A 13,664-nucleotide genomic window follows, 5' to 3' on the forward strand; every position below is an offset into this window, starting at 1 on the left:
AATGCAGTGAATTACCGATGGTGCAGCTATTTAGCACATAATCTGAACTTTGCAACTTATAGACTGCAAGACTGATGAATTAAAGTTCAATCAAAGTAATGCCATACGTGATTTGTTAATTGACCATCTTAATTTTACAAGTGAACTCAATGACATTTTCATAGCTAATGTGGGCCAAAATAAGTTGTTTGTAAAACAGCTGTTAAAGTTGAGATATTAATATTCTTTCCAGCTAAGAGTTCCATCTAGATCTCTGGGTAGATTCCAATTTGTCCATTTCTCCAGCTGTGCAGATTTATGTACAACAGCATTTTAAATTAAACTGTCCTGCCATTAAGGAAACTTTGATCCAAATATTTTCTGAGTAGAGATCATGACAAAAACGCAGATGGCTCGTGAAGTCGCTTTGATCTGGTCAATTTTAGTTGCTGACCGTTCCAGAAACAAAGGCAACTGACCTCTGAAATTCTAAGGATTTTTTTAATGGTAAGAAATTTGTATTAATGTGTTTGATCTGTAGGTTTTTAGTCTGTTCGAATCCAATTCTGAGTGTAACTTTTTTTTTATCTTTCAGACCCACAACAAACACTAAGGATATAGCAGAAATTGAAGCAAAATAAGTTCATTCTTAATCTGAAATATGCAACTTAAGATATCCAACATTTGGCCATAAGGGCACTGCCTGCTCTTGAGTATCATCAGTGTGTATGAAATAGTTTTAAAATAACTGAACTGTTTCACCTTCCTTTACTTTCTGCTAGAGACATTCAAAATATTGAGGAATCTCATACCCTTCTGCTCAATGCCTGGTCTCATTGCAACTAGACAAAGTCTCCACCGAATACTCTAAAATCATAAATCCCAGTTTTCCACCTAACTACATGTCTAAGCTCTTAACTTTTCTAGTTAATATCTTGCATACCACAACATGAAGGCTCATGTTTTCCCCATTCTCTTCCTTTTTTTTCATTTGTTCCAGTACAGTTTCTTCTCATATTTCTTAACTCAAGTGTATGCTGTGTAGGATGATGTATAATGAATGGATCAAAATGTCTATCTAAGGATAAATAGTGTAATGTAATTCCCTGTAGTTCCTATAAACTGTGGCTTGAGTGCTCTACTAACACTTTCTTGTGCTTAAATAAAAGCCATGACTTAGAAATCTGGCGTCAGGCTTAAACTATCGAACAGACAGTTTGATAGAATTTTAAATGTATTACATGGCTCTGAACCATGGTCTTCAAAGATTAATAAATGTGTACATCAAAAAGCAGGAACAAAATAGCAGGATGTTGAATACGCAGTGAGACTACTAGAAAGAATTATAGGAGAAAGTGAGGTCTGCAGATGCTGGAGATCAGAGCTGGAAATGTGTTGCTGGAAAAGCGCAGCAGGTCAGGCAGCATCCAGGGAACAGGAGAATCGACGTTTCGGGCATAAGCCCTTCTTGGCTTATGCCCGAAACGTCGATTCTCCTGTTCCCTGGATGCTGCCTGACCTGCTGCGCTTTTCCAGCAACACATTTCCAGAAAGAATTATAGTATAGCAAAGTAACAAAATCCAAGCAAATGGTTGCAGGAAAATACATTTGTGCATCAGTATGTGAAACTAGAGTGACTTATTAGCTCTGTGATACCTCAACTTTACGTGGGATTGGATCCACGGATATAACAGGTTTTTATAATCCAAAGGACTTGCATTAGCACAGCACCTTTCATTAAAGGACATCTAAAAGTATTGCTTGATTATTTATGAAATACAAGCATTCTTGTTATCACTGTGATGGGATGAATACACTGATTATCAAGCAAACCAGATCACCTGTAATATAAATTTGCTAATTCAATCACAAAAATGTGTTTTTACTGTTGTCCAGAATAGAAGAACATAAGAACCAGGAACAGGAGTAGGCAATTCAGCCCATTGAGCTTGCTCTGCCATTTGATATGATCATGGCTGATCTCATCTCGGCCTCAAGTCCACTTTCCTACCCACTCTCCATAACGCTTCAACCCACTCCTAATTAAAAATGTCTATCTCCTTCAATGTACTGAATGTCCCACCACCCACTGCTGTCTGGGGTAGTGAATTCCACAGATTCACAATCCTTTAAGAGAATTAATTTCTCATCTCTGTTTTAAATCTGCTCTCCTTTACACTAAAACTATGACCTCTCATTCCAGATTGCCTACGTGAGGAAACATCCTTTCTACATCTACTTTGTTAATCTCTTTAGCATCTGCCTCAATTAGATCTCTTCACAGTCTTCTAAACTACTCAATCTCTCTTCATAAGACAAACACTTTATCTCTGAAATCAATCTAGTGAACCTCCTCTGAACTGCCTCCAATACAACTGCATTCCTTCCTTGACTAAAGGGGACCAGAATTGTATGCAAAACTTCAGGTGCAGTCTCACTAATACCTTGTACATTTGCAGCATTTCCCTACCTTTGTACTCTTTTCCTTTATCAATAAATGCTGAAACTTAATTTGCCTTACTTATTACCTGTGATACCTACATACAGGTTTTCAGCAATTCATGCACAAGGACACCCAGATCCCTCTGCACTGAAGCACTTTGAAGTTTCTTTCCATTGAGATAAATTGCCTTTCTATTCCTCCAATTAAAATAGATAACCTCTCATTTATTCACATTAAACTTTACCTGCCACATTTTGGCCCAATCCTATCCATTCGTAAATTTCTTAATTCCTCATTGCAACTTACTCTCCCACCTGTTTTAGTGTGATCTGCACATTTGGCTATAGTACTTTCTATACCTACATCCAAGGTATTAATATAGACTGTAAGTAGTTGGGGCCCAAAACACTGAATCCTATGGCACCCTGTTAGTTACGTCTTGCCAACCAGGTAAAGATACTTTAATGAAGCCACTAGATAATGGCCTAGTGTCATTATCGCTAGACTATTAATCCAGAAACTCAGCGAATGTTCTGGAGACCCGGGTTAGAATCCTGCCATAGCAAGTGGTGATGATTCAATAAAATCTGGAATTAAGAATCTTCTGATGACCAAGAAGCCATTGTTCATTGTTGGAAACATTGATCTGACTCACTAATGTCTAATGCCCATCAAGGAAGGAAATTTGCCATCCTCACCTGGTGTGGCCTACATGTGACTCTAGGGCCAAAGCAATGTGGTTGACCCTCTGAAATATTCAGTTGAATCAGTCACTACTAAGTCTTAGGAAATAAATGAAATGGAAAGGACCACCTGGCATCAAGCTAGGCACCGGAAAAGACAACTCTGCAAAGTCCTTCTTAGTAACTAGTAGTGCCAGAATTGGGAAAGCTATCTCAAGCACTAATCAAATAATAGCCTGACATACTCATGGAATCATACTTTACAGACAATGTCACAGACACCACTGTCACCATCCCTTAATCTCTCCTGTCCCACTGGTAAGACAGACCCAGTAGAGCTGGTGGAACAGTGGTTTGAAGTGGGGAGGAAGTCCTCCATCAGCTGATGAGTAAGTATTTCACATTGAGCAACGTTTGGAGAAAGCACTGACTGTGACAATGGAACAAAGGACATAGCTACCAGCTGGGCCTTTGGCAGGTGGTGAGAAAAAAAACAAGAGGCAAAAACATACTTGACTTCATACTTTCCAATGTGCCGACTTCAAACACATCTGTCCATTACAGCATTGGTAAATGTGACCACACACAGTCCTTGTGGAGATGACGTCTGCCTTCGCATTAAGAATACGTCCATCCTGTTGTGTGACACTATCACTGTGCTAAATGGGACAGACTTCGAACAGATCCAGCAATTCAAGGCTGGGCATCTATGTGGTACTGTTGGCCATTGACATCAGCAAATTTGTACTTCAGCACAATAATGTACGTCATGGCCTGGCATATCCCTCACTCCCATTACCATCAAGACAAAAGATCAACCTTGGTTGAATAGAGGGTACAGGAGGGTATGCCAGGAGCAGCACCAGACATCCATTAAAACAAGGTGTCAACCTGGTGAAGCTACCAAACACAACTAGTTTCATAACAAACAGTATGAGCATCAAGTGATAGAGCTAAGCAAATCCACAACCAACAAATCAGATTTAAGCTGTGCAGACCTGCCATATCCAATCACAATGGTGATGGACAAATAATCAACTCACAAAAATTGGGAGGTATAGTGGACAGCAAAGAGGTTACCTCAGATTACAACGGGATCTTGATCAGATGGGCCAATGGGTTGAGGAGTGACAGATGGAGTTTAATTTAGATATATGTGAGGGACTGGTTTTTGGGAAAGCAAATCTTAGCAGGACTTATACACTTAATGGTAAGGTCCTAGAGAGTGTTGCTGAACAAAGACACCTTGGAGTGCAGCTTCATAGCTCATTGAAAGTAGAGTCGCAGGTAGACAGGATAATGAAGAAGGTGTTTGGTATGCTTTTCTTTATTGGTCAGAGTATTTACCACCACCTACTCAAAAGCAAGTAGGGCAAGCCAACAATTCTCATTTCCCTTGAATGAATGAAAAGAAAACAAACCCAAATAATCCATTTGTTATAAAATATAAATTATTCTCCCAATTATTACCAGTTAACATCTAAACTGTAATCCAGAATTTGAACTATGTCCCCTTAATCTCAAATATGGACATGCACAACACAAAAGACATCAGTCCAGAGAAGGTATGTTTAATTTTTATTCATTTGTAGGACATTGCAGACTGACCAGCATTTATTGCCCATGCCAAGTTGTCAATAAGAGCTGCCTTCTTGAAGTACTGAAGCCCATGTGTTGTAGGTAGACCCACAATATGGTCAGAAAGGGAATTAAAAAGACAAAAGGAAAAAAGGTCAGGTAAGAGTTTGAAAAAAATGGATAGAATCTATTTACTTTTCACAGTCTACTATTTTCTGTCCATGACATCAAACCACTGACAATAGTAGACTGATGGAGGATCTTCAGCTGAAATCATGTTGGAACCAAGTCTTTGGAAAGTGGCCACAGTTCAGTTTTTCAAGTTTTCTTAGGTTGTCAGAAATATTGAAATTTAGAAATGCTTTCAGGTTATGAAAACCTTCAACTGAGAGGGTAAGAGACTTGCAGCTCTTGAGATTTTCTCCTGACTGATTTCTTATGTCTGTGAATAGACAAAAAAGATTGCTAGGTGAGCATTAACATGAAAGGGCCCGCAGTTTTTTCAAAGTCATATTTTCCACTAATTAAGGTCAAAAATCAGATCTCTTATTGAAAGCTTTGTTTGCCTATTCTTCAAAGTCACTTGACTTTCTGCAAAGAGCAAGTAAACCATGGCACACTTTAAACTCTTGATTTTCTTTTCATGAAACCACAACCTTTTCAATCCAAATGTCTAAACTGTTATATATTAGATTAAATTAGATTACTTACAGTGTGGAAACAGGCCCTTCGGCCGAACAAGTCCACACCGACCCGCCGAAGCGCAACCCACCCATACCCCTACATTTACCCCCTACCTAACACTATGGGCAATTTAGCATGGCCAATTCACCTGAGCTGCACATCTTTGGACTGTGGGAGGAAACCGGAGCACCCGGAGGAAACCCACGCAGACACGGGGAGAACGTGCAAACTCCACACAGTCAGTCGCCTGAGGCGGGAATTGAACCCGGGTCTCTGGCGCTGTGAGGCAGCAGTGCTAACCACCATGCCGTCCACCTATCTTCCAGTTTTTCACATAATTCTTAAATAATATACTCCCACCATGTCACTATTCTTGGGAAATGAAATACCACTTACAATAATATAAAAATTATGATGAGGTAAAAATTATTTATTTATTAGTCTTCATTCACTTAATATATGAAAACCAAGCAGTTTCTTGTCACCTACATAATCTCTAAATTATTTCAACATCATTACCTTATTGATAATAAATTAGCAATTATGTTATCTTTTCCAGAAATGTGAAAACTTTCATCATAACTCTGCACATTCTATTGAAAAGGTCAAGTATTTTGATTTATGTTCACTGTATATTAGCATTTATTTGTTATTACAGATGTAAATTTCAAAACATTTAAAACCCAATCACAATCTCAGAGTTTCCCTTTTTATTGTAGAATATTTCTTTTGATGCTGATTCATTACCTTGGAAGAGTGTCTTACTAGTTTTTCCATGATTGATTCATCCTCTTGCCCAAGTTACTAGCATTGATTGCCATTTTAAAGCTTAAATGAAGTCAAGTGTGGGTAATACATAATCTTTGTTAGGATTGTCTTTAGCTTCTCAAAAACTGTTTACCACTGACTATTTTGACAAAAAGTCTGGACCATTTTACATGCTTTTGCAATAAGTCTGTTGGGAGGAAGCTATTGTGCTAACGTTTGGCACAGAAGCCACTCCGTCGCAAAAATCTCATGATTCCCCTTTTAGTTTTAGGAATTGAGAGGTCTATCAAGAAATTTACTTTTGCTACTTTTGGCAACACTTCCTTTTCCCTATCTCATGTCCTGGGTAAGTTACCAGTTTCCATGATGACCTCAGCCAGTACAGGAATTGAACCCATGTCACTCTGCATCACAAATCAATTGTCCAGCTATTCGAACCTCTGCAGGGATATTCATGACAATATTCTTTGATCATTATCTTAAGAGTCTGATAGATTTTCTCTGAAGCACCATGTGAATGTCAACTGTTTTACATCCAAGTTAGCTATTAGGTCTTGAAAATATTTTAGATATAATAAACTGGAACCTTAGTCTGTATCTCATGTTAGAGGAGAAAGTGAGGTCTGCAGATGCTGGAGATCAGAGCTGGAGATGTGTTGCTGGAAAAGCGCAGCAGGTCAGGCAGCATCCAGGGAACAGGAGAATCGACGTTTCGGGCATAAGCCTGAAGAAGGGCTTATGCCCGAAACGTCGATTCTCCTGTTCCCTGGATGCTGCCTGACCTGCTGCGCTTTTCCAGCAACACATCTCCAGCTCTGTATCTCATGTTAGTCCATAATGAGTTGTTTAAAAAAATTATCACCATGGTATGATTGTCATCAAAGACCTCTGGGAATCATTTGGGAATTCTGAGTCCACAATTGAGGACTGTGTATTGGTATTTTGTAGATTATTTTTAAAAACTGGACTAAAATGAGAAAGACGTGTTTTAAAACCAGTATTTGAAAGTGTGACTGTGGTTTTTAAAGATAACCTAGCACCTGTTACAAGCACTATAAATGACTGAACAAACAGTAATTGAAGTTTTAGTTGCACGTAATTTGGAGCCATGGGAATATAGAGATGTAGCTTTTACTGGCAACAAGAAGTTGATTGTACTTTGGAAAATGGGCTAGTCATCCATGACAGAGACTTTCTTGCCTGCTGACAATTGTGTGATTGGTTTTCAGATAACTGGATAACTTGGAGCTGGAGCAAGTTAGAAACCGAGCAATGTTCAGCTCTTGCCCAGCTTAGAAGCATTTCCCTGTTCTTTGCAGTTAAAACTCACCGTAAACCTGAAGAAAATCAATTTATCTTGACTGCATCAGTTATCATAAGCTGAAATTTTAACTGATGAGTCAGAGACTCATCAGTAAACTAGCCACCTTGTATCTCTTACCAGCCAGTGGAAGCATTCAGTAACAAATGACTAAAGCAACATGCTGGCCAACAGGACACTCATACATTGCAACAAGAAAACCTGAAAACAGAGACTACTGAATGTCTTTTGACTTTTCACCCAGTGCCCATAACCTATTTTACTCTGTCTATGCCTGAGGGGGAGTTTATAAGGGGTTTAAAATTTTATTTAGTAATGTTATATGATAGTTTATAACTCTTTACCTGTAGCTAGAATCTAATTAATTATAGCAAATAGTGATTTTTGTTTGTACAAAAATGGATTGACCCTTGCCTGAGGATTGGTCATAATAGTATTCAAAACAGTAGTTAGAAGTGCTGACAACTGGGAACTCTGTCAGATTCCCAATAATGTTTCCTGAGGGAGAACGACTTGCAGCTCCTTGGGCTTTTTCCGTAATGACTGCTTTGTTCTGTAAAATGGAAACTATGTCCAGAAAGGATTGCTAGGCAACAGTTAGCATTGAGGCCCCATTATTCATTTCAACCCTATGTTTTGCAGCATTTAAGAGCCATAAACCCTATCTCTTATCTCCTTGTAAGTGTTATTTACCTTTTGCACCAAAGCCATTGGACATTCTGTAAACAACATGTAAACCACAGAACGCATTAAACGCTTTATTTCCTTGACACTACAATGTGATTCCCCCTTCAATTCCAGTTTTTCACATATTATTTAAATATAAACATATATGCCTAATACTGCCTCTGAACAAGACAACTAATTTACACACAGCAATGTTCCACATAACAGAACAGATGAAAAGCACTTCATTAGTTATTTAAGGAAAGTTTTTTTAAAGAAATAATTGCAATCTAATTGTTAATGTTTTTTGTTTTTGATTCATTATTGAATGTAAGTTTTTAACTAAAATATTTTAATTGTCCACGGATGGCCCAATAACCTACTGACATTGAGACTAAGCTATTAGTGGAGAATGGGCACAGAATGCTCACAGAATATCAGCTCCATCTTTTGGAAAGGGCATGTTGAATGGAAATCTTTGGCTGGGGCAAGAAAAGCTTACAGTTCTTGGTCTTTGAGAAAAATTAATAAGCAGTGAATAAGTCTGCAATGTGTACTGCAAAGTATTCTTCTGTCACTGGCAGTGACATTTGAGATGCTTCTGTAAGCAATCTTAAATGATTTCATAAATATTTAACAAATTTTCTGTTTTACTAAATTACTTGATAGTCAGCACCTAAAGTGCATCCTGATTGGCTTTAAGTACAAATTATTTGTTTTTTTCCCACCATTTTCTAGAGTAAGCGTCAACGGTGACAGTCAAATGTATTCTTTCAAAATTGCATGCTTACAAATTAGAGGTTATGCTGCTGAATTTCAGATATAATGTAAAAGTATTTTTCCCCATAGATCCTTTTCAAACTTGACAGCACTTGAATCAAAAGTCTGAAATATCGTGTTGTGCAAGAAAGCTTCCTCAGCAAACAGCTGTTTCAGCAGCATGACATTTAAGTTATGTAAATTTCCTATAAAAGTAGATGTCATTAAAAGATTTTTCACTTAAATCTTCTGCTCAAGTTTTAGCTGGCAAGTTTCTGCATAAACCTGCCTATAGGTTTTGCCTCTGACAACATTTTTACAATAGTGTAATGAGAAACTAATTTTGGTCCTTGGTGTACAGTGACCAATTAAGCCATCCTCCTTTTCAAAAAAAAAGATTATGTGGTTTTCTGAACTCTATACTGATTGTGAGCTCACATACTGTATTCTTGTCTATTTTACTAGAATTTATGCAAACCAGTGGAACTGACCATTGTTTATGTTATTTGTGAGTTATCAAGTAGATCTTTGAAATATAGTGTGCCTTATTGTTGTCTTATGTAATTTCCTTTTTGAAAGAGCAAGGAACAAGTTACATATTTTTGAATAACCTAATGGGTATTGGAAGTTCAGATTCTACTTCATAGCATAATTAGGTTTGCTTATTATTATTGATTCATACAGATGATTTCATAACCCATTTTGGCAAAGCTGGTAATACTAACAGTGTATTTTCACTGAAGACAAATCTCAGTTATTTATTAAATTACTTTGCAACTGTTTTATGAACAAGAAACTCATTTCCTATGGCCACTTGATTTATTTAGCAGTGATTTATGTCAGACAATGCAATTCAATCAACTGAGCTCTTCATCTGACTAGAAACTTCCATGTGGTGTATTTTGGCTGGAACCCATTTGGCTGAGTTTTCTTCCATACCTGTGTTTTCTGTAATTTTAGTCAGCCTATTACAAGGGAAGAGATTTTTTAAAATATTTCCAATTTGTTCCCTTTATTTCCTATAGTTGTTTAGGCTTTGCAGAGATCATGCCTTGGTAGTTCACTATTCCTCATATTTGTTAAATGTTGATATGATTCTTTACTACGGAGTATTGTTAGTTGTTGCACCAGGTCTGCACAGGCAATTCTTCTAGCAGGAATCACTGCGCAGCAATCAAAAGTAGCAACACTTTTTTGTTTTCTCTTTCCAAAAAACTGCATGGCCAACTGTCGTGCTCTTGCATTCCAACTGAAGCGGCTATACTCTGTTGTGCCACCAGCTTCTGATATGAGTCCTGCACAATACAAAATAAACTGACAGATTCACTTAAACTATTAAAGTGGAATCATCTTGGCCATATTAAATGTATTAATTTTATTTTGCTACTGTCATTGACTTCATGAGATTTGTGTATATGGCATATCAACATTAGGTGTAGCACAGTGCATACAGAAAATCAAACCAGGGCTCTTCTGATATTCATGCCTTAGTTTCACGTTGAGCAACAATCTTACCAAATAAATGTTGAAACATGTTGTTTGGTTGTTGTATAGTGGAAATTACAATGGGAAGCGCAATCTTGTTGCAAAAAATGTAAGGCCCACATACAGCAGAGACCTCAAATCCCTGGAGAGTTATCACAAGTACTGCCTTCACAAAATCCTGTTAATCCACTGGCAGGATAGGTGCAACAATATGAGCCTCACCTTTTCCAGGCCAATATCTCCAGTATTGTGGCACTGGTCACGTATGACTAGATGCAGTAGGTTGGCCACATTATCTGCTTGCCTTACACAAGATTCCCTAAACATGTGCTCTACTCTGACCACTGCAATGGTAAGCTATCACAAAGATGGCAGAGGAAATACTACACTCTGAAAGCTTCCCTAAACAAGTGCAAGATCTCCATTGACATGTGGAAATCACTTGCCTTAGAACACACAAATTGAGGAAGAAGAATCTGTGAAGACACCAACCACTTTAAGCATCACCAAGTGGATCATAAGGAGGCCAAGCACAAGCATTGGCAAGAGTGTGCAGAATCCAAAGATTCCCACCCACCCATCTCATCAAACACCACTTCACCTGCTTGTGGCAAAATCTGCAGCTCCAGGACTGGACCAATCAGCCATTGCAGAACCCCCACCCCCAAAGTGGAAACAAGTCATCCTTGACTCTAAGGGACTGTGAAAAAAAAGAAATTAACAGTCTTGAGCCTTAAAGAGGATTTGACCTAAGGAGGATTAGTTGTATTGTGAAGTGTATAACATATGTGTATATTGATATGACATAGAAATTTAGTTCATTTCATTCCGTGATGTAGAGTCATAAAGTCATAGAGATGTTCAAAAGGGAAACAGACCCTTCGGCCAACTTGTCCATGCCGACCGGATATCCCAACCTAATCTAGTCTCACTTGACAGCACTCAGTTCATATTCTTCCAAACCCTTCCTATTCATATACCCATCTAGATGCCTTTTAAATGTTGCAATTGTACTAGCCTCCATCACTTCCTCTGACAGCTCATTCCATTTACGTACCATCTTAAATGTTGCCCTTTAGGTCTCTTTTATTTCCTTTCCCGTCTCACCCTAAACCTATGCCCTCTAGTTCTGAACACCCCACCCCAGGGAAAAGACTTTGTCTATTTATCCTATCCATGACCCTCATGATTTTATAAACCTTTATAAGGTCACCCCTCAGCCTTCGACACTTCAAGGAAAACACCCCGAGTCTATTCAACCTCTCCCTATAGCTCAAATCCTCCAACTCTGGCAACATTCTTGTAAATCGTTTCTGAACCCTTTCAAGTTTCTCAACATCCTTCCGTTAGCAAGGAGACCAGAATTTCACGCGATATTCCAAAAGTGGCCTAACCAATGTCAGAACAATGAAATTTCCTTTGGGCATATACTGACATCTAGTGGTAGTTATTAAAATTCTTGCAGAATATTGTAGCTAATTTGTAATATTCCTTTAAAGCTGTGCTCCCATGGATATAGTATCCATGTGGACTAGTACTGTACAGATCATATTTACTGTTTCTAGGATGATTACTTAGCGGTTCTAATTGGATATTTAGGGGACAAAAGGAAATTTGGAGTAACATCAATAGAAGCATTGAGGTCTCTAAGGAAGACAATTGTCATAATCTAAGATCATGAAAGCACTTTATAAAATTTTTTTTAAAAGTTATAAAAGATCCTAGATTTTGCAATAGTTGTTGTTTTTCTCCTCGGATACAGGCAGCTTCTGGTGCCTTGTTCTTTCTCGTGACCACTCATAAAATCATTATTTCACAAAAAAGCAGAGGGTTGTTAACATGTTGTTGTAGGATAACCCAGAAAACAGTGTCAGTGTTTTTTGAATGGGGTGGCATTTATAAGTTATATAATCCCAGAACTGATACCTATTGCAAGTCTTTAAAATCATAAGAATGAAAGGGGATGTAATGGAAGTTTTGAAGAACAATATTAGCAAATAATGCATTCTCTTGTTCTTTAGTATGTTGTCAGGTTTATCTGATGCTTATGTGATGCCTCTTGGGATGTGATCTTATATTAAGGATCTTGTTAATACTATGAAATTGGAGTTAACTGAATAAATTTCTAATTGTCAAAAATTTTGAAATTTTGTTAAGATGTTAATAGGAAATTTGTATATTAATTATACAGTTTGGGAGAGATGTGTAAAAGCAATGAGGGAATACCTGAATTTACTTTATGGTATTTTTCTTTATCACTGTTCTGCCAATACTAATCAATTATCCATCTCTCCTTCCAAGTGAAAAGGCAGGCGGTATATAGTTTCTATCATCCTGCCAATATTTTAAAGAATTCCATCTTAACTTTACATCTATGATCCATTTACATTTTTTGCATAGTTTTTTGCATACATTTTTATGTCTGATGTTCCTTTTCTCATTTTAATGCTTATAGTGGTGTGATAGTACAGAACTTGAATATTGCTAAAAAAAATACATTTTGGTTGAGAAGCTTCTCATCTTGAACTTACCAGGACATTTTGCAAGAAATACTAAAGCAAGGGAAAGGCAATATTTATACTGTATGAGCAGAGACTGCCGATTAATTGGAAAATGGACTCTGACTGGTAGAGGCATTATTTTCACTTTACTGTCTTATTTCTTGCAAATTGACATGATGAGTGCAAGACAAGAACTTCGACAAAGTCAGACTAAATTAGGTACGTAAAACCTTGAGAAACTCCTTAGTAACTATTAAGCTGGGCTATCTTTACCTCATACATCCTCAAGTACACCTCAAAAGACCACTAACACAGTCATAACCAGCCCTGACCCAAAACCTCCTTGGACGCGAACTTCCTTCCCTCTTGCCAGATATGACCCTTTCTCTTGGAGGCTGTGTTGGCCTAGTTTGAGCTCAAATGCACTCCACCCCAACTAATCCTCAGGGTGATGGCTGCTCTCCTCTCCTCTCTAACCCCACTTCTTCTTGTGTCTCTGATCCCTCCTCCCCACTTCTCTTTTTGTCTACACCCAACTGTTTCCCTCCGCTTCTTGTCTCTACCACAAGCTCTCTCCCTCTTTCTTACCCCACTCTTGCTCTCCTGCACTTTCCCTCAACCCTGACCTCATCTGCCTGCACCTCACCTTCTGGGCCGCTGATGTCTATCGAACTCAAAAAGTCCTCTAGGTTTACCCTGAGGCAGCAACTGGAAAGATAAGGTCCTGGTCTACAGCCTGCAGCCAGTAGAAAAGTGCAGGAGAACCTTCAAGCTTTATCTGCATCAGAGCAGCCAG

The 13,664-nt window shown here is 38.1% G+C and overlaps 1 long non-coding RNA gene across 2 annotated transcripts in view; it reads right to left on the reverse strand.

The window, feature by feature from the left end:
• Nucleotides 1-4,810: 4,810 nt before the first annotated feature.
• The window catches only part of LOC122559905, a 29,139-nt gene continuing 20,285 nt past the window's right edge, over nucleotides 4,811-13,664 (reverse strand). For both annotated transcript variants that reach the window (XR_006314591.1, XR_006314592.1), the window contains exon 4: nucleotides 4,811-5,126. This is a non-coding gene — a long non-coding RNA (uncharacterized LOC122559905). The remainder of the gene's footprint in view (nucleotides 5,127-13,664) is intronic.

The sequence above is a fragment of the Chiloscyllium plagiosum genome, chromosome 20 (genome assembly GCF_004010195.1).
Source record: "Chiloscyllium plagiosum isolate BGI_BamShark_2017 chromosome 20, ASM401019v2, whole genome shotgun sequence".
Taxonomy (NCBI): Eukaryota; Metazoa; Chordata; class Chondrichthyes; order Orectolobiformes; family Hemiscylliidae; genus Chiloscyllium; species Chiloscyllium plagiosum.